Source organism: Pinus tabuliformis, chromosome 3_1, assembly GCF_031772625.1.
Source record: "Pinus tabuliformis cultivar Carrire ecotype Pingquan chromosome 3_1, CPIR1, whole genome shotgun sequence".
In the NCBI taxonomy this organism is placed as follows: Eukaryota; Viridiplantae; Streptophyta; class Pinopsida; order Pinales; family Pinaceae; genus Pinus; species Pinus tabuliformis.
In genome coordinates this window covers 753,065,293-753,084,372 of record NC_142301.1, presented here as the reverse complement: position 1 = coordinate 753,084,372, position 19,080 = coordinate 753,065,293, and the positions used below count along the sequence as shown (strand labels likewise).

At 39.4% G+C, this 19,080-nt stretch overlaps 1 pseudogene; it reads right to left on the bottom strand.

The window, feature by feature from the left end:
• Positions 1-356: 356 nt before the first annotated feature.
• LOC149189564 (ankyrin repeat-containing protein At2g01680 pseudogene) lies at positions 357-4,780 on the bottom strand (annotated as a pseudogene).
• Between the last annotated feature and the right edge of the window lie 14,300 nt (positions 4,781-19,080).

The window sequence follows — 19,080 nt, the reverse complement described above, 5'->3', positions numbered from 1 at the left end:
TGCAAATCAACCCTCTCTGCATTGCAAAAGTTAATCCCTGAATGAGTTCTGCAGTAAAGAGGATGCAAATATAAAACCTTTACAACAATTTTTTAACACGCTTAATACTGGATTTAACAGTGTTTTGGAATATGCAAAATCAATGGTATGTAACATCAAACAACCTTTAGAACACAACTAAATAAGCCATCAAGTCTGTCACTTCTGCTATTCAAAATCAGATTTTTGTAGCTGAAAAGACTTCACAATCTCGATCAGAAAAGTTTTCCGTTGTGTCCGAATATCAATGGATAACGATCATCTGAATCCAGCATAGTTCATATTGGATGGTCCGCAAAATCACTTTAAGATAGATAGGAAAAATGCAAGTTTCTAGACCATCTTTCAAGTGATTAGAAAAATTCAAAGCACAAAATCCATATCAAAAAGGAATTTGCATCCTTTTGTATTGCTTTGTTCAATGCAATTGGCTCCAAAACTCATCATAGCAGTTCACCATTCTCAAATAGGCATCCTTGAAAAGTAGATGCTCTAATTCTTCATACTTCTACAATAGGAGCAAATATATTCATATGCCAACTCATTGATATCTAATAATATTTAGAAATGCTATAATTTAGTATAGATTGACAGCAAACATTCTACTTCGTCATATCCAAAGTAGAATATATATACAGGAATTCATGAACCTAACTTCGATCAACCAGAGCCCCAAAGACATAAAAATGCAGCTCAAAGGAATTAGATAGCATATATCTTATGGTGTTCAGAATAACAGATATCTGAATCTGATAAGTCTGCCATGACTGACCATGAGTAAGACCTACTCCGGGATGATCTTCTGATCTTCCTTCCAGAACTTCTCGATCTTCCATATCGTTGTCTAACTGCAAAGTAGCATATGGTAGCTAATGTCCCCAAAATTATTGTTCCGCCAATTATAGTTACGGTAATTGCAATCCACAGACCATGGTGGCTAACAACAATGAAGGACAGTGCAATAAAAGCCACTGAAGTGCACAGACAAGCCATCCACATGAGTTTGTTAAATACAAAAATCACTCTACTTTGAGCGTTTCTTTCCCATGCAACTAGTGATACTTGAACAACCACCACTGCAAGAGATATGAACAGTCCAAGTGAGTCAAAAATGAAAAATATTTGGAATGCCACTTTCTTAGCTATCAAAGCTTGTCCCAAAGATAGGTTTGGGCTTTGTTGCGGCAGACCTACATAGTCACCAGGCACAGTGTAAATAGCGGCAAAAGCTATTGTTGCAATGAGAACTGCAACAACTGTCACAGAGTTGACTGTATTGCTCATTCCCTCTGTCCTGAAATTATTTATTTCATTTACAATTCCAGAAACTCGTGTCTCTGTTTTTTCAATTTGCTCGAGTTGAGTATGCAGATCATGCTTTATGTCACTAACAGTTTGTTTTAGCTCTCGTCCTTCTTTAGGTTGGCTTATATGTTTTCCATTCTCAGCTCCAGCTTCTTTCAGTGCACTCTTGATTTTTGATGCAACTTCCATAAAATGTGATTTTTCGGCCAAATCAAGTGCTGTTTCTTTTAACTTGTTCAGAGCATTTACATTTATACACTTGTACTCCAGTAACTCTCTCACTATCTGCACAGAGAAAGAACAGCTTAGTACGGGAAAAATTACTTCAACCTAATGGATAATGCATGCCAGCAAAAAGCAAGGTAGAAAATAGTTTGTGGTTTCATTTATGAAGCCGGTTCCTGTCTTCACATCTACGTGGGACTTTGTCTAACAATAATCTTACAATGAGGTTATACTAGCATATAGGTCCATCTTAACCCTGCATCTACTAAGTAGCAAGAGAGATCAAATTACATGGTGCAAACTTCTTGGCAGTAAATACTAAATAGTTAGCCTATTTCTAGCATTACAGACATACATGAAGACAGAAAAGCACATATGTGAAGACAGACACAAATGCATGAAGCAATGAAGATATCCCCCCCCACACCCCCCTCAACCCCCAGGAAACAACCCTAGTATGCAGGGTGCCTCACTTCTCTAGGTGGAACTGTGAGAAATACAATGGTGGTAGTAAACCAGAGTAATCATCTTACTGTATAATGAAATGTGCCTAACGAATTTTATCTGCAGATAAACCTACCCACTGTAGTATGTATGTCTGTATGTGTGCGTGTAATATTGCAATGAGGCTATATTATGCAAAGGTGGTAGTATTGAATTGTATGATGGCATGTCCAGAAGAAAGCTTTATATGCAGATACATTCATCCCCTCGCTTCAGGTGTGTAGTATATACTATAGATCATGTTGGGCGATTACCAATTTCCCCTAAGACAGCTTTCTCCACCCACACACACGAAATTGTGGTTGTAGGTTGAGAAAGGACAATTTTAATAGTGGTATTAGAAGGAACAAATATTCCATCCCACCCACCCAATTGAAAATTGTAGAAAATATTTACATCACAAATTTTGCCAACTCTAAAGAACAAGATTAATTATAAATCTTTGACAACATACTACACTCATTCTTCAAAGTGATGGAGCTACAAGCATAAACAATGACTCCACTAACAAACTAATTATCGAGAGAGGATGGTAAGCAGCTTAGCTATGGAATCCTTATTTGTTATTTTGGTTTACTAGAGCCTAAGTTGCACTGAAATGGATACGGGAACAGCTACGGATACGGGGTTTGAAACAGGCGAGAAATTTTCAAAAATTCTGGATATATATAATGGTAAGCAGCTTAGCTATGAAATTTTTATTTGTTATTTTGGTTTACTAGAGCCTAAGTTCCATTGAAATGGATATGGGAACGGGGTTTGAAACGGATGTGGCAAATTTTCAAAAAATCTGTATATGATACAGCAAGGAAACGACATATATATATAAAATAAAAATCATATTACCATTCATCTTTTAGAATCTAGATTCTATATTTAAAAATACATAATCATCATGATGAATTGAACATAAAATCGTCAATTCAGCATAAACATTGTCATCATCATTAGTGATTATTATAATATTTAACATATCATCAAGTTTGTGTTTCCAATTTCAATCATCAACATCATCACCAAAATTAATAATTCTACATAGTACAAATTACAAAATGAACTATGATTGGCAGTGTACTATCATACGACATATTATGGTATTTAATGCTCATTGTTCAAAAGTTTAAAACATCATCATAAATTACATTTACTTTCATCCATGTAATTAAGATTCACATCAACATTTGGATCCTCTCCATGAGTGGGAGCATTGTTGTTATGTCCATTTGAAGATGCAATTATTGGTGCCTCCTCATCAAACAATTCATATGAGACATCGCATTCAATGTCATATCCAAGTCAGGTAACTTTGGTTGCACATCCCATAGTTTGGTGGGCCCGAATTTGAGTTCATCACTCTTGTATATTGAAGGTGAAGGTTTGAATGAACATACACTAGTTCCTCAACTTTCTTTGAGCCCACTCTATTTCGCTTCACTGAATGGATGAAGCCATATGTTCTCTAGTTCCTCTCTACTGAAGAGGAACTAGCAATCTGTGACAAAATCCTAATGACCAATTTTTGTATATATGTGGAAGTTCCCCACCATAGTAATCCCACCAATCAATTGGACTTAATATGGTTTTGTCACGCATAGAATCAAGATCTGCACCCAAACCCTCTGATCCCACAAAATGAGCAAACTCTGAACAAATTTCAATCCCAATATCAGAATCTACAAATAGCTTTCTAAAAGCTTTCTTAAATTTGTGTGAGACTTTTGGGTCTTTGTTTGGTGTGGTTCTTTTTGGATTACTTATCAACTCTGCAAAATAATATTTTGGATTCACCGAATAGGCCAAAAGGTGCAATGGGGTGATCATCTTGTTCCACCATTTGGTCAATATATCTTTTACCTATTTGTAAAAGACTTCATTTGGGTCCTTCTCCTTAGCATTTATAACCATCTTTATCTTCTTTATCATGGAATCAACGCCCTCATACACCTCTCCCAAATTAGGCATATCCATGTCAAACATGCATAGCAAATCCACAATTGGCTTAAGCCAAGAGGTACTCCACCCTATCCCACCATTCATCATCAACAACAAACCTTTGCACTGTTTGTGCTACTTTAATTAGGGATTGCCTCCATTGATTCCAAAGAGAACTGCATACCATTTATTGTAATGTTTCTTTCACCTGCATAAGCCTTGTTAAGACTATGATGTGAGAAGTAAAACGAGACTCGGCAACCTACAAGTGCCAATATTTCATTGTTCAATAAATTAAAAATCATAATTGATTGAATACCTTTTATGATTCACGAATCATGACCTATTTGAGAATTCAATTTACATATTTGAATTTAGAGTCATATAAATTAGAATTTATGAAATAAACTTTAAAGTTTAGGTTCCTTAAGGAGCTCCAACTTCTCAAATTACTTGTATATGCTTGGGACATGTGGTGGTTTGCGTTGAAGGCTTGAATTTATTTTTCCTCTTCAAAAATAAGTTGAATCCACTCAATTTGCTTCCCCATCTTGCTCAACATGAGGTTAAATGAATGTACAACACAAGGTGTCCAAAACATGTGTTGATATTTGCCTTCAATAATTCGGTTTACTGCTCTACACACTATTGTATTGTCAGTTTTTACCTGAACAACATTTTCTGGCCCCACCATTTCAATTGCTTCAATCAAGATGTCAGCAATGAATTGGGAATCTTTCAACTGCCCCTCACAATCCACTACCTTCAAAAACATTGCCCCCTTTGGGCTCTGAGCAATCACATTGATCAAAGGTCTATTCATTTTATCATTCCATCCATGAAAAATAATCAACGCCCCTAAAATGTGCCATGAATTATGAACGAGGTTTAATTTAGCCTCCAAATTTAACTTCTCAACAGTCAACACTGTAGTGCAAACCTTCTTATATCAAGGGCTCTTGTACCCTTTTAGGGCTTCATTCACTATTTTGATGATCTTTACCCAGTAAGAAGATCGTACAAGGTTAAAGGGAAGGCCATTTGCATAAATGCACTGACCTATGGCTGCATTTTTCTTCTCTTGGGCATCATTATTTAAACTCTTTTCAAGCGGTCCCAGATTAGACCGCTTTGAACCAAGGCTACCAATTCCATAAGAGGGAAGTGGAGGCTTTGCTGAAGATGCTATTAACCTTGTTGGTTGTTTGAATAAAGAATTTTCCTCATTTGCTTTAACATATGTCGCGTCTTGTTCTTTCTGATATTTTGCAATTTTTCCCTTACTTAAACTTTTTCCCTCTGTCTCATTCTCTTTAAGTGGGCAAATGCATATTCAAATCTCATCGTTTCTTAAGGCAAGTAAATGTGCATTAACCCGAGTGTATGATCCCTTAAACTCCTTTTGACACTCATTGTAAACCCATTCCAATTAACCTTCTCCTTGAATCTTCCCTACAATAGTGACATATTTCCAAAGTGGTGACTTTGGATCAACTTTAAGGGTCGATTCAATTTCTTGTTCCTCATTACGAATGGATGAACTTGAACATGCTATGAATGGGACATTTCTGGTAACTTAGCAATGGATGGAATGTATAATGGCAAGAACACCTACAACATGCCAACATTAATATTCAAGAACTAATATTAATTTAAGTTTAATTTGTAATCTGTCTCAACTTTCAACTTTGTCCAATGAAGCATGTTTCAACCTTCAAGTTACAAATTAATTTCAAGTCAAAGTTACATGTTACAGAGTGCAAGTATTTCAAGTTACTGGAATTCTTCATGATTTGATGGAATTATTGGTCTAGACTATGAACTACACATTAAAATTTAAGCAACAATGAATTAAAGGCAATCAATTATACATCTTTAATAACTTATGGTCACATGTTGATCTTCTTTCACTGTTTCTAAGTTTGAAGAAGCACTTCACTCATATTCAAGTCAGAAGGAAATATAGAGTTCTCATCCTCGATGATAATGTAATGAACCTAATAGAACGAGCATATAAGAATACTTCTAATATTTTTGTGTTCTCATGAGATATTGAGTATTAAGAAAAAAAATTCATTTGCTGCATACTGCACTCTGTAAACAATCTGAAAGTTACAACAATACTTCCACTCTGCAAGCTGAAATTTACAACAAGTCTTGCAAGTACAAATTGGCACTGGGCAGTCAGTGAGCATGTTAACTTACCTATGCGTATCTTCCCTCCAACTCCAAGAAGTGGCAACCCAAGCCTCCTCCAACTCCAAGCAGCGATGGGTGGCCTCCTCCAACAACGAAATGGCATGAAGTTGAATGAAAATAGGGTTACAAGGTGATACATAGGTTAAGAGGGGGGCAAGCCCTCAACGTTGGCTTTTCTCGATGGAAAAAAATGACTCTCGTTCCTGGCTTTGAGCATTTACTGGTGGATCCATTTCTAGAAATATGGAAACAGATCACGAAAATCATGATCTGAAACAAATCCAAAAAAAATTAAAATGCCTGAAATGTATCGAAATCGAAATCCTCTGTTTCCAAAAATATGAAATGGCTACAAAATGTTTCTGGGACGTTTCAAAGGAGAATTGTTTCCATTTCCGTTTTCGAAACGTTGAACGGTGTTTCTAGGGGTTGGGAGGGGCATTTCTGACAACTTATACTAGAGCTCTCACTTGGGGGAGCAACCTGAAAAGATCCGAGTTTGAGGTGGCCAATTGACTAAGGAAAGAACCACTCACCAACAAGGTTGAAGCCAACATTGATGAATACGTATCTACCCATGTTAACAACAATGAACCATGTTAATGGAGGCATCAAGTCGATGCCATCAAAATAATAGGTCTCTGCCAAGAAGAACTTAGTTGATGCCAACAACTATCCATGTCAATAAGTCCATGTCAATCATTGGCCAACTCTAAACTATTTTCCAAGACAAGTTGATGAAGAGTTCCACGGAAAAGAAGATTACGAGGCCCATTAGAGAAATTTTCAGTTAAAAAATAGGCCTCAAAACAAAAATGTGCAACAAAATCAACTTTATAAGAACCAATAGGATTTAATATGATGATATCAACCATGGGGGATGATTCACCATTTTCGGAGTAAAAAAGTAAAAAGATAGAAAAAATTAAAAATTAAAAATCTACTTTTTCAACTTATCTCCCTACGATTTTACTCAAATTTCGAGCAGGAGCAACGTTGGATGTGGAATTTAATTTTGCATCCAAGGAGTACCCATGTTGCATAGTTTAGATGGACCCTACTTTTAATTTCTCTAGAAACCTAGCTAACTAATTTATGGAAATTACAAGTAAATAATTGAAACTAAAATTTAACTTCTTCCATAAATATGTTGAGTTTTATCTTACTAAACATGCAGCGGAAATTTAACAAGAAACCCATAAATTAAAACACAATCACATCACTATAAAGACATAAAATTGACCCAGGAAACCCAACACGAGAAAACCTGCTTGTCTGGTGGCTTCTATTAGGGTGGCCTCAGCAAAAATTCTTCAAAAAAATTATAGTGAGAAGGAAAAACTTCCTTTTGACAAATATGACTCAAAAAAACAAATTGGCCCAGCTGAAAAATAACCCAACTCATGGCCCTCCCTGCACAGTTTGCGTTGTACAAGTTCCATACAAGTTGTATGGCCCCTCTGCATGTCTGTTCTGTGCTTTTTCTGAGTGTTGGGCGTTGGTACTTGGTCCTATAGCTATTATGCCCTCTTGCTTTTGTGCCCTAGCATGTTGTTGAAGCCATATCTTTGTTGTAGTTGTGTTGCCCTAATTTCTGAAACCTTCACCAAACATTATGATGCATAATAATTCCCTTCAGTGCCTTTTTCCCTCTTCTAAGTTGACTTGGGCTCACCAACAAGATCTATGGTTGAGATGCCAATTATCCAAGGGGTGAGATCAACTTAAATTTAACTTAACAAAATCTAAATATTTCCAAAGTTAACTTTAGAGAAAAATATTAAAAAACTGCACCTTAGTGGAATGTGGGTCCCCTACCAAGTTTAGTGCATCTCCAAATCTAGCTGGCCCACTTTCTCTCTAACTTCAACACTCCCACTTAAAGAGGGAGTGGTTCTCCACAACACCCAACGTATCTCTATGAAACACAATGTTGCCCTTTGGCAAAGCCTTAGTCAATATATCTATCTAATGTTTTCATCGTTGTATGGACATACTAAAACTGGATCTTCCCCTTCTACACACAATCTCTAAGATGATGGTACCTAATTTCAATGTGCTTGGACCTGTCATGAAACACTGGATTATCAGAGAGCTTGATGCAACTTTGATTATCACAATGAATGGTTGTTGGTTCCAAACTCTGACTGAAGAGTCCTACAAGTAACTTTCTCAGCCAAATGGCCTCACAAGCTGCCATACTAGCAGACATGTATTCAGCCTCTGCTGAACTCAGTGCTACTGATCTTTGCTTCTTGTTGAACCAGGAAACAATTGTTGATCCCACACTGAATGCGCAACCTGAAGTGCTCTTTTTGTCTGTTGGACTCCCTGCCCAATCTGCATTTGCAAACCTTGTTAGCTTCACTTCATCTACTCTCTTGTACAACAAACCAAAGTCAATTGTGCCCCTGAGATACCTCAATACATGCTTAGCAGCTACCCAATGCACTCTTGTGGGTTCTACCATAAACTGACTGAGTTGGTTTACTACATAGCAAATATCTAGTCGTCTATTCACTAGATACATCAACGACCCTATCAATGTGAAAATTTCACCACTGAAATTTTATTGCAGCAACTGAAATTAATTATTCTAACTATTAATAAATTTAGCAATTTATTGCTATGAAAACAACGAATTAATCACACTACAATCTTCACAAATAAAAACAATGCGGAAGATAAATCGGAAACTAAGAAAATACTGGCACACACAAAAATTTGACACAGTTATTTTTGGACAAAAGTCCCCGGAAAAACTCAACCTGGGAAAACAGTGCAACAGCGAAGGGTTTTTACTATTAAGCAGCAGTGAGAAATTTTGCGTACAACTTGATGCATAAATCTAGCAATCCTAGAGAGAAAAATACTGGAAAAGAAAGATTATGAGGAATTTTCCTCACCCCACAAGCAATCCAAGCTCTGACTACCAACTCCAAGTGAGCCATCCAAACTGGCCTGCACAAACCCTGCGACACCCTAGCATAGAACTGGATTACACACTGCCTGGAACAACTGCTCCTCAAGTCGTCCTGTCTGTTACTGACTGAGAAATTGCCTCTCTGACACTTTGGGAAATCTTCCCGGCCTCCGAAACTGAAAACGAGCTTCTCTCCAGAAAAATCAAATTTCCCTCTAGAGACTTTTGCGCAGCCCTTACATAAGCCTCTCTGTGGCTATCTCTGCCTCTCTCTAAGCTACTCTCCAAATAGGGAAAACATCCTCCAAACTCACTGTCTCTGCCCCTCTCTGTCTCTGCTTCCATTTTCTAGCTCGAACTCTTCCGGCAACTGCTGCTACTTTCTGGATAATCAAACTTCCCAAGGAAATCGACCTCAAGTGTGTTCCTCCATCTACCCATTGACTTCTTCTTATAATCTCACTATGGGACTCCAACGGCCAAGATTAAAACTTAATCAATGGCTGAGATTATTTCCTAGTCGATCCATGTGAGTTTCTAGAAAAATCTCACCTTCCTCAATTAATTCTTGTTAATTAATCACTTTTCCTAAGTTAGACTTGGGAAAAATTTAATTATTGATTAGTTAACTTAATTAAGGCATTTCTAGGTGGATTTTACTGAAACCTATTATGGGTTATGGAGTCCTAGTGTTTCTTAGCCTCCCTGACAACTGTCGAGACTAGAACACCATCGATTGCTACAAAAAATAACACTCCCTCTTAGCGAGGCAGGTGTTCTGGTGTCGAACTACTCCAACACCCTGTCTCTGCATCATCCTCCCATACATGTTTTTGATGTCTGGCCACTATGACTACCTGTCACTACCCACCAACCATTGTGCAACTCTGATGTTGCATTTGTTGTTGCTGACACTGATATACTACTGCCAACGCATCTACACTGCAACTCCCTCTCAATTGTTGTTGTTGCTACTGCAACTACTGCAACTGAGAAGCATCTTAAATACTAAATCAATTGTGTCTCTGTGCTACAATTGTCTCCTGAGCATCTGAGTGTTACTAGCCTTTGCACTGTCCACTTAAGGAATCTGCATTGCTACCGACTCTGCTACTACGCCTGCTGCTCTGCTGTCAACACTACATTTGTGCTCCTCAACACTTGACTGCAACTAGTTTGCAATTGTCACTCTGGAATCTGACTGCATCACTGACACTGATCCATCCTTGCTACTGAATATTGTGGGCCCCCATAGCAAGGTAATGATCCATGAGGAAGACACCTCAATGGACCCTGCCCAATCCTCTGCAACTCTGGGACTATAACTCCATATCGCCCCACCTCACTCCTAGAGGTATAGCTGCAAACATGGCAAAGTATTCCTCCAACCTAGAGGACAATCTATCTACCCTTGCGAATGTTGTTGCCTAGTCCTGCCTCTCCTGCTTGTCCTTCATCCTAAGAGGACACTGAGCACTGTAGTGGCCAAACTTGCCACACCTGAAGCACTTGACCTTAGATGGGTCCTTCTTCTTCTTCTTCTCCCCTTGTCCCTGACTAGGACCCTTTGATCCAAGGGCCACGTTTTCTTCCTCCTCCTCACCCTTCGAACCCTTATTGTTGCTTCCGTTGATGGAGCTCTTTACTAGAGCTCGCCTCATCTCCTCTTGCTGCAGGTCTGACCACATCCTGTCCCACCCTAGTAATGTGTCTCATCCCAAGATGTTTTGGACAAAGACTTGCCATTCCTTTGAGACATTGTTTAGGGCCAAATGCACAAGCTCTATAGGTTGAGGCGCCTCCCCAATGACTACAAGTTGATCCTAGATTTCTTGAATTCTGGTGAGGAAGGGATCTATGCCTTCACCCTTCTACATCTTGATGTTTCTCAGCTTCTCTTGTAGGAACATCTTTCGCTGCTTGGAAGGATTCTGATATAGTTGAGCGAGAGCATCCCACATCTCCTTGGTCGTATTCTTGGCTGATATATGCGAGACTATATCGTCCTGGACTCCATCCAATATCATTTGCTTCGCCTTTTCCATCTCTTTCTTGTATTCCTTCAGCGGATCCGCATCATTCGGTACTGCCACAACATTTTCTGCATAGGTTTTTAGGCCAAATTCATCTAGTAGGAAGGACATCCTAGCCTTCTAGATGAAATAGTTGGAGGCTTCCTCCAACTTATCCTGATCTCTAAGCCCAATTGTGGCCATCTCTAAACCTAGAACAAAAATTTCTCCCTTTCACCTGCTCAGTTGTTGAACCTGCTATTCGCACTCCCTTCTGGAGTGAGAAAATCTACTTGCAGCGACTGCCAGCAGCAACTACAAATATGGATTTCTAGGCTAGAAACCCTCTAAGAGAAATTCCCTCTGTGTGTTCACTTTCTCTTCCACCTTGCGCTGATTCTACTCTAGCAAACTGCTGCAAAACCCTACTGTGCCCAAATAAGGAATTTTCTCAGCAAAAACTACTGAGTTGTTGCCCCCTCAGCCTGCTAGAATCACTCACTAAGGCAAGTCAAATTTTTCTGCCAATCCTGCACTGAAAAATCGAACTGCCCAGCAATTCGCACTGCCTAGCTAGGCACTGCACAACCCCCAGAAAAATCGTCATGTTGCTCCCTCTGAACAACAAATTTTTCTGCTTCCGCTTCTGAGCTTCCCGTCTGATCAAAATTGCTCTAATACCATGTGAAAATTTCACCATTGAATTCTATTGCAACAACTGGAATTAATTCTTCTAACTGTTAATTAATTTAGTAGTTTATTGCTACGACAACAACAAATTAATCACACTGCAATCTTCACAAATAAAAATATTGTGGAAGATAAACTGGAAACTGAGAAAATACTGGCGCACACACAAACATTTGACACAATTATTTTTGGACAAAAGTCCCCAAAAAAACCCAACTTGGGAAAATCGGTGCAGCAGCTGAGGGTTTTTATTATTAAGCAACAGTGAGAAATTCTGAGTACAACTGGATGCTAAAATCTAGCAATCCTACGAAGAAAAATATTGGCAAAAATAGTATGGGGAATTTTCCTCACCACACAAGCAATCCAAGCTCTAATTTCCAACTCCAAGTGAGTCGTCCAATCTGGCCTGCGCAGACCCTGCATCACCCCAGCGCAGAACTGGAATACACATTACTTGGAACAACTCCTCCTCGAGCCGTCTTGTCCACTGCTGACTGAGAAACTATCTCTCCGGCACTCTGGAACCCGACCTAGAGAACTAAAAATGAGTTCTCTCCAGCAAAAAAATCGAATTTGCCTCTAAAGACTTTTGTGCAACCGCCGCGTCAGCCTCTCTATGGCTATCTTTGCCTCTCTACATGCTACTCTCCGAATATGGAAAACTTCCTCTAGGCTCACTGTCTCTACCCCTCTCTGTCTCTTCTTTCCTTCTCTAGCTCAAACTCTTCCAGCAACTGTTGTTTCTTTGTGGAAAATCAAACTACCCAGGGAAATCAATCTCAAGTGTGTTCCTCTATCTACCCATCAACGTCTTCTTATAATCTCACTGTGGGACTCCAGCTGCCAAGATTAAAACTTAATCAATGGCTAAGATTATTTCTTAGTTGATATGTGCGAGTTTCTAGAGAAATCTCACCTTCCTCAATTAATTCTTGTTAATTAATCATTTTTCCTAAGTTAGAGTTAGGAAAAAATTAATTACTAATTAATTAACTTAATTCAGGAATTTCCACGTGGATTTTCCTAAAACCTTTTCTGGGTTATCGAGTCCTAGTTTTTCTTAGCCTCTCTGACATCTATCGAGACTAAAACATTGTCTGATGCTACAAAAAATAACAATAAACTACCTATAGAGTGTGGCATCCACACATTCTGCCTTGCTGACATGTATCTTCCTAAATAATGAATCCATACAGGTGAGGATAGTTTTAAATAGAGGAGGAATGACCTGTTGTAGAGTTTTATGAACCCAATTTGTCACTAAAGGAGTGGCCATAGGCCTACAATCCTGCATCATGAATTTCTTGAGAATTTCATGAGCATACTTGCCCTATCCCAAGAAAATTTGCCCATCACCTTGCCAAATCTCCAATCCAAGGAAGTGATGCATAAATCCTACATCCTTCATGTCAAACTTTGATGCAAGGTCAGCCTTGCATTCCCTGGTGATCTTTTCATCCCCTATCAAGATGATATCATCAACGTACAGTACAAGAATGAGAGGTTGCCCCCCAACCACAAAAAAGTACAAGTTAGGGTTAGTTTCACTCTTATTGAAGCCCAATCCAAGAAGATAGCTATCTATGCACAAATACCACACTCTTGGGGCCTGCTTGAGCCCATAGAGAGCTCGCTTAAGCATGCACATGTGCGACTCCCAGTTGTGTGTCTCATACCCCTCCAACTATTCAATGTAAATGTTGTCCTCAACTTCTCCATTGAGAAACGTTGCTTTAACGTCCATCTAGTGGATTTTCCAGCCCATCTATGCTGCCAAGACAATAATAGTCATAATGGACGAGTAGCGGGCAATTGGACCGAATATCTTGTCATAATCTATGCCCTCAACCTGAGACAAGCCTTTGGCCACAAACCTAGCCTTGTATTTCACTACACTCCCATCTGCTCCATGCTTAATCCTGTAGACCCGTCTAGATCCAATCACTGTCTTACGCTCCAGTCTTGGCACAACTTCCCAAACACCATTCTGCATATTGGAGTTATACTCCTCATCCATAGCATCTCTCCAAACCTACAGTGACTCAGCCTCTTTAAAGCTATAAGGCTATGAGTCAACTCACTTTGTAATAAGTGTCATGTAGCCAGAGTATCTCTATGGTTGTTTGCTCTGCATGAAGCTACAGTTGGGTACCGCAACCCTCTCCTAGGCCTCCTAAATCAGCTTCTCGGCCCACTTGATCATCCTTCTCCCTGTATTGGGAGTCACTAGTTGAATGGTTGTCTCCACTCTCCATCTCTCTCCTCCTCGTCTTGCATTGTCTCCTCATCAGCCTTGTGTACGATCTGTCCACCTACTGACTATGACTACAACTGAGAAGTTGGTTGAGCTTCCTACTTGGGAGCTTGTTGCTCCTCCTCTTGCTCTACACACTGTTCATGCTCCAAGGACTTCTTGAGAGCCCTTTCTTCCTCAAATTTCACATCACGTCTAAGCATTGTTTTTCTCAGTGTTGGAACGTACAACCTGTACACCTAAGAAATCTCATTATAGCCCACGAAATACCCTTTTCAGCTATGGCCTCCAGCTTCTTCTTGCTATCCTTGGACACATGGCAATACACCAAACTGCCAAAGATGCGGAAGTGAGATAAATCAAGCTTTTTTCCTGTGAATGCCTCTTCTGGTGTAACTCGTCCCAGAACTTTGTGTGGACTCCTATTCTGTAGGAACACTGCTTTGTTGCATGCCTCTACCCACAAAAACATAGGTAGCCCCTAGTCATGCAGCATAGCTTTCGCTGCTCCAACAATATTGTAGTTCTTTCATTCAGCTACCCCATTATGTTGAGGATTATGGGGAGTTGTGAGTTCTCTCCTAATTCATTCCTTGGCACAAAAGTATTTTAAGGAATTTGAGATATACTCACTGCCATTGTCACTTCTCAAGGCCTTAATCTTTTTGCCTGACTGGTTTTCAACTAGGGCCTTGAATTCCACAAATTTAGAGAAGACTTCCTGCTTTTTCTTCATGAAAAATATCCAAGTTTTTCTAGAATAATCATCAATAAAAATGACATAATATCTATAACCCATGAGAGAAGAAGAAGAGAAAGGGCCACATATATCTGAGTGCACCCGATCTAACATAGTTGCAGCTCTGTTGTCTCGGCTGGGGAAGAAGTCTTTGCATACTTTCCAAGTGTGCATCCCTTGCACACATCATGTTGGTCCATGCTACAATTCGACAGCCTGGTGGCTATCTCCTGCAATATTTTCAATGCCCCATGGTGTAAATGTCCCATTCATCTATGCCAAAGTTCCCCTGCGTCCTTGTTCTGCTCACAACCAACCTTGTTTGTCAACATTGTTGCCGAGTCAAACTACATGTTGGGAATCACAATTGTTGTTATACCAAAACCCGCAAGCGTTAGCCAAAGATAAAGACCCACGAGACGCAGTTAGTCCATGTCACGAAACACACGAGGAGTGTTGGTTTATCCAATGTACAATAATCTCCCCCACAATGCGAGTCGGGTGTGTATCGAATTCGTGACCTATGCTCTGATACCACTTGTTGGGAATCACGATTGTCGTTGGACCAAAACCCGCAGGTGTTAGTCAACAATCACATCGCCAGAGATAAGGATCCACGAGAGGCGGTTAGTCCATGTTGCGAAACACACAGGGAGCAGTGGTTTATCCAATGTCCAACACTACAATTTGTAGAGCCTCTTCACCCTTACTCCAATCTACTTGGCCTCTTCTGCTGAGTTAGAGGGTTTCGAAAGGGCTTTTCTTTTCCCGAAAATGACATCATACCCCTTGTCTTCAAGTGTTGAAACTGAAACAAGGTGTTTCTTCAACCCTGGTACATAGAGGACGTCCTTGAGAAAGAGGGGACTGCCTGACTCCCTCTCAAATTTGACAATACCCATACCCATGGCTGAGTACGTGCCATCATCACCAAGCTCTATGGTGATTCTCTAGTCCTTTTCAGTAAGTTGGCTGAAAAAATCTTTACACCCGGTCATATGACGTGAAGCCCCACTATCTATGAACCAAACATTGTTGGACGTTGAACTTGCCATGCATGCAATGAGGGAGAACTCCTTCTCAAATTTGGAGTTGAACTCATTTATTTCAGCAGTGGCTGCTACTTGGTCCTTCTTGGACCCTTTCTTTCTTTGTGGACACATGGTAGGATAGTGTCCAAACTGGTGGCACTGATAACACTTAAGTTTGGACAGATCTTTCTAACCTTTGAGCTTGATTCAACTGGTCCTGCATGTTTCTTGCCTTTGCCCTTGGTCCCCTTGCCAGCTAGGGAAAATTCTCTTCATCCTCTTGCTTGACATGAGTGCCAAACCTTGACTGCCTCCTAATTTCTTCCTGCATGCAATCACTCCATAGCCGCTCCTAATCTGGAAGATTTTCTCTACCTGTGACTGTGTCATGGAAGTTATCCCACAACTTGTGAAGCCCTAATAACGCAAGGCTCACTAGGTCACTATCTGAAACAATGTCATTCACCCCAGCAAGCTCATCCTAGACTTGGGTGAACTTGGTCAAGTAGGACGCCATGGACTCTCCCTTGGCCATACATATTACCCAAGTTTGTCTTTTAGCACCAACTTCCTTACTTCACTGGTACAATTTCAAAACTGTTGTCCACATTTCATGTGTTGTCTTCTTACATGCTATGAGAGGAATTATATGCTCTTTGACCCCCTCAAGAATTATTCTCCTTGCCCTAGAGCATCCCTCTTATTATGCTAAGCTAACTGTTGAGGGTCTTGTGGCTGAGCCATTAGATTTTCTACAAACTCCTTGACCCCTTGGTCCTCCAACATCACAAGCATCCTCTCTCTCTAGGCACAAAAGTTGGAGGCTCCATTCATACCATGCTTTGGTCTCAAACCCTGATATGCCATCTTCATGGTTGACTCTTTCTCAAACCCTTGCACAAATCTAGTTGGCTAGTTGCACTGTCTGGCTGGCTGAGTGCACTTTTGGTGACTGGAAACTAACTGTGCCTCAAACCCTAGCGCAACTCCCTCTTCCATGCAACGCTTTCCCTGGTGACTGGTCTTTATACAGAGCCAAGCTCTAATGCCATGTTAGTTTCTCTAAAAATCCAGCTAAGTAATTTCTGGAAATTACAAGTAAATAACTAAAACTAAAATTTAACTTCTTCCACAAATATGTTAAGTTTTATTTCACTGAACATGCAACAGAAATTTAACAAGAAACCAAAAAATAAAAGCACAATCACATCACCATAAAGAAACAAAATTTACCCAGGAAACCCAACACGGGAAAACCTGCTTGTCTGGTGGCTTCTATAAGCGCAACCTCAACAAAAATTCTTCAGAAAAATTACAGTGAGAAGGAAAAACTTTCCTTTTGACAAATCTGACTCAGAAAATCAAAATGGCCCAACTAGAAAATAACCCAACCCATGGCCTCCCTACACACGCTGCACTGTACAAGTTCCATACAGGCCGTAAAACCCCTCTACATGCCTATTCTTCGTTTTTTTTCTTTGTGTTGGGCGCTACTACTTGATCATGTAGCTATTATTCCCTCTTGCTCTTGTGCCCTAGTGTGTTGTTGAAGCCCTGACTTTGTTGTAGTTTTGTTGCCCTAATTTCTAAAACTTTCACCAAACAATCTGATGCATAGTAATTCCCTTCAGCGCCTTTTTCCCTCTTCTAAGTCAACTTGGGCCCACCAACAAGATCCATCACTAAGATGCTAATGATACAAACACTGAGGTCAACTTAGATTTAACTTAAGAAAATTTAAATATTTCCAAAGTTAACTTTAGAGAAAAATATTAAAAAGTTGTGCCTTAGTGGAATGTGGATCCCCTGCCAAACTTAGTGCACCTCTAAATCTGGCTGGACCACTTTCTCTCTAACTTCAACAACTAGTACACAAAAAATGTGAAATACAAGAAAAAACATTATTGCAATCACGTTTTTTCATGTATTTCACATTTTCATGTAGTAGGGTCCATTGAAAGTATGCAACATGGGTACTCCTTGGATGCAAAATTAAATTTCGCATCTAACAAGTGCTCTCACTCAAAACTTGAGTAAAATCATAGGGAGATAAGTTGAAAATAAGAGTTGAAAAAATAGGTTTTTCTTTTTCCCTCCAAAACTTGATGAGTTAATCTAATCCTATTTTATTATTTCCACTGATATTTTATAATAGTTCTTAGCAGGCCCATTTTAGACCTCAAAACTTTTTCTAATGATAGAAAACAGATTGAATGACCAACAACAAATTGAAGTATTGGGAGGCAAAAGAACCACTGCTACATTTGTGGGCATGTGTTGAGTTGTCCACCAGGCAGTTTAAGAGGAAGCAATTTGGGTAATGGAATTGATAGTGCGATACATTCTTTGTCAGCATGAGTGGTAGAGAATTGGAGAGAAGGATTTGTTCATTCATTTGTTTGGACATAGAATTCAATTTTATACACCCATTGTACATTTTAGAGTTCTAAAGTTAAGAAGAGTTTGATTGGCACTATTTCACAAAGAGTAGTAAAACAAACATGATATACCAGTGAGCTTGACAAACACTGTTACAAAGACACAAGATGCACAACCATGTAGGAGAGACCTGTGTATCTTGTAGCTATTGCTGTAATTTTTGTTTGAAGACAAAAAAGGGCGGTGGCCTATTTCGTGAAACACACACTAGATGTAATATGACATTGAAATTGTAATAATAGTTGGAGTATTAATTCTCTAAGAGGGTTTTCTCCAGTCAACAACATTTTGTTGGTTTTATGCTTGCTAGTGCATTTCTACTTATTTGGGAGGTTGTGTATGCAATTGAACAGTAAAACATAACATCCATTTCATGGGCGTCATTGGAAGATTTTGACTCGGTTATTAGAGAAAACATATCAGTTTTGATATCGGAGCATTTCAAGATTCTGAACAACCCAGACCAATCTATTTCCTGTGAAACTCCAAGCATTAATCAAACTCAAAGCTAGTTCGTGACAGGAGGAGACCCTCGGAAAGGCCCTTTGGAGACCTAGAAAGAAGCAAGTGGTTGGTTCAAGAAAGAATAATCCAAAGCAAAAATATGCATTTGAGGCTGAGAAACAAGGTTTTCAAACTCATTTTCCTAGGTGGAGTCAAATAGGAGAATTTGCAAACTTTGGTGGACCAACCACTATCTATCGTGTTGAAGTTTGAGATAGGTAAAGAGCCCAATAATGAATATGTGCAACCAGAAGATCTCCCTCTGGATAAGACATGCAAAG